We start from the raw sequence: 3,626 nt of genomic DNA, 5'->3' as shown, positions 1-3,626 counted from the left end.
AGGGGCGGGGCGGGGCGGAGCGCGGCGGGGGCGGGGCGCGGCGCGGCTCACATCCGGGCACCGCCACGGGGAGGGGGGCGCGTGCGCGGTGACGCGCCATTGTGAGGAGAGGATTGTGAGCGGTTGCGGTGGTGTTGCGGGGTGGCCTCGGGGGTAAAGCGGCTGCTTCAGCAAGGGGGAACCGGGCTTGCTCGGTGCATGGTGGTGGAGTGCCTGCGCTCATAGAATTAATAGAGGTTGGAAAAGGCTGGTCAGCTCGTCCAGTCCGACCGTCAGCCCATCCCCGCCGTGCCCACAGACTGTAAATACGCTGCTCCCTCAGAATGGCTGCAGACCTGCGTGGTGAAACGCAGCCTTAGCCAACCAATAAATAACCTTAGAAGGCGGCTGGATTTATTTATTCATTTTTTTCTGCATGGCAATGTGTGACAGCTGTCATCCTGTGTGTTCCTGTGCACATCTCTGACCCGTACAGAGCACTCAAGCAGTACTTGCAAGCTACACAGCATAAGTTTTCTGTGAGCATTGCATTGTTAACATTTGGACTGTTTTAGAAGTGTCATTTTCATTTTTGTACTAACTTTTTTAGCCTTTTTACATTTACACACTCTTAAACATCCTGTTGTTTCTATGGTTGTTAGGTGTACTGGATTAACTGCTGGAAAGCGTGCTTAAAGTTCTGAGTGACTATTTTTTTTTTTTTTAACATAACAATCCTGTAGGAACATTATGCTCTACCTCTACTTTTTTTCCACTTTGTTAACTGAAACAAGGAACTACCTTCCTTGGCAAGTCTTTCTTGGCAAAACTCTCTCAAACATATTTTCTCATAAGCAAATGGAAATTTTCAGCAGCTGCAGGTTTTGGAGAAGCTGATAGATGTTATTTATAGCTTCCTGTAACAGCTCCTTTTCAGTGCATTATAATCTGCTGTGACTGTACAATGAGTGCAGCAACATGTGGTCTCTTGTACATTACTGCAGGAGAGCAGAATTCTTTCCAGATGAAAGATGCTTTAATCACTGGTTTGCCTGTAAACTTCCTGCAGGATGATAAAAGCATTTTTAATGTTACAGTTAGCATTGTAAACTTAACACGATGTCTTGACATCCTTTTTGCTCAGGACCATGAAGCAAGCAAAGAAATGTGTTTTTCTCACATCCTTCAGTGGAATAGGAATCTGCTGAACAGCAAATTTTTGTAGAGAAGCAAGCATTCTTGTAGAGGATGACATTCCAAAACTTGAAAAAACTCTGGAATAGATGAATATGGAATAGAAGAATATGAGTAAACTTCCAACTTTCCACAGAAGGTGGCAGCATTGGAAGCACTAATTTCAGCGTGATGTTTCCTTTACTGAAGGAACACGAGCTTCTCAGGGATGTGTTTGCCTCAGAGGATGTGGTGAGTGTGAACAAGAGTGCTTAGGGGCAGACTTACTGTGGGCCTAGGGGACTTGAGGAGGAAGGAGGAACTGCATTCACACCGGTGCAGCACGTGGATAGAAAGGTGTAAAGCCAAAAGAATTTTATGTTAATTTTGCTTTATTTACTAACTTTAAGTGTAATACTGCTGGAGTGCCTGTTGGCTGTAGCTATCTGAAAAAGGAGTATCTTTTTTATTATTATTATTGACGGGAGCTGTAACATCAGACAAATGGATAATTCCAGTAACTGTAAAGAGTGCCCTGCTGGGCTACAGCTTCAGTGGCCCTGTGTAGTAGCTGACTATTATCAGGGAGGGTAAGTCTCTCCCTCTACTTTCTCCAGTTCCTTTCCCCTCTCTCTGTGGTGTGCTTCAACTCCTTACCTCATCCCACTCTCACTCTAGCACCCTGCCCTGCTAGGCAAGGAAATTTAAGTCACTGAGCAAGCGAAAAATGAATCCACTGGAAAAAACTGAATCATATTCTGCCATGGCAGGAAAGACTGAGGGTCATATGGCTGGAACCAGGGAGGATAAGAAAAGACAAGGGGCAAGGACAAGCAAGCCTTTTGCTTTTGGAAGGAAGGAGCTGTTAACTTTGGTGAGGCTGCTTGTGAAACTGCAGCATTAGGATGGGCTGCACACATGCAGTCTGAGTTCTTGATCTATCATGGCAGCCCTGCTAACACAGAGATCTTCAGCCCCTTTGACGTGTTATCACACACCGAACCTGCCCTGCTGCTTATCAGGTATCTCATCTGGGCAAGGAAGTGGTGACTGACAGAAGCAGAGGTAGTTGCTGCTTAAACCTCTCAGCTGTGATTAACCCTGCATGCATTGCTAGCGCATCTGAAGAATGCCTCAGACAGGTTAGCCAAAGCCATGTGTGATGCTGGTTTAAACCAGTGGTTTTCTAATCACTGTATGTATAGTTCCTTTAATGAACTGGAATGGCAACTGAGACAGCACAGGGACTTTATTCCCACCCTTTCTGCAGATTACCCTCATCCAAAAGAAGGGAAGAGGCTGGAGTCTTGCATATCTAGTAGGAAAAAGGAAAATTGGATCCCACAGAGGAAGAGGTGTTTGCCGATGCTGCCCATTGTGGCTGCTTGTGTGTTTGGCAGATTTTTGGTTTTTTTTTCTGCTGGAATGGAAACAATAATGTGTAGGCATATACATACATGTGGCTGAGATATTCTACAGCAGTGATCTGTAGTTGTTATTTTCCTGGATGGCAGGAAGCGTTGCTAACCTGTCTTGAGGAAGCACGTATGTTGGAGGTATGCAGAAAAACCCTAGGGAGATTCTTCTGGGCTTTTTTTTTTACCATCTTTCTTTTGTTTTCATTGTCATGTGCATCAGAAGAACTCTTCTTGCCCAGCTGCTATCCAGGGATGTGAAGCATGGCACATAATTCAAACTGAAGGGTGCCTGTGGGTGGCTGCAGATCAATGACTCCTGGACTGAACGTTTCCTCATTTTTCATGGGGAAATGACAAAGCTGCTCAAGGAATGTGTGGTGTGCTTCTGCTCCTTATCACCGCATGTGGGGCTGAAACTCCTCTTCCTAGCAGATCTGAATCATTCTCATGAGCCAGGTGGCTATGGGGGTTGCAGGTAGAGAGGATGGGATGGGGACTGATGTTGTAGTTTGTAACCTAAAGCTATGTCTAGTTTGCAGTGATTTGGGGCCCAGCCAGTGACTGTAAATGTATGTTGTGCAGAAGAGGTCCATACAATTACAGAAAATTGGAAGGGGCCCAAAGTTTGAAACGTTTGGGAACTGCTGAGACAAGAAAGCTGCTTCATTTTGTTGTCTTGAAGGGCTCAAACTATTGCCTACTAGATCTCAGTTGGAAGAGGCAACTTGCAGCTGAGGGGCGATAAGGAACTTCCAGAAATGCATATTGGATTTAATTCTTGAAAGCAGAGGCCTTTTCCTATCCTTGTAGGGTCAGGCTAGTTCTCAGAGTGACTGTGCTCCATGACAGTCAGTGTGTGGATGTCTGAAGCTGATACTCAGTGCCTTGCCTACACAACCACAAAGACCTGCCTCGTGTCACCAGCATTTATTGCCATTTTATCTACACCGGCTCTTGTGGGGTTGTTTACTGCTCTCCATAGCCAATTCTAGTTAAGTCTTGTAAGCTGTACTGGTGTGTGTCCTGGTTTCCTAAAAAAAACCCCAAACATCAGTG

Source organism: Cyrtonyx montezumae, unplaced genomic scaffold (assembly GCF_038088225.1).
Source record: "Cyrtonyx montezumae isolate F1298 unplaced genomic scaffold, pur_monq_1.0 scaffold_8, whole genome shotgun sequence".
NCBI lineage: Eukaryota > Metazoa > Chordata > Aves > Galliformes > Odontophoridae > Cyrtonyx > Cyrtonyx montezumae.
This window is presented reverse-complemented; position numbering follows the sequence as displayed.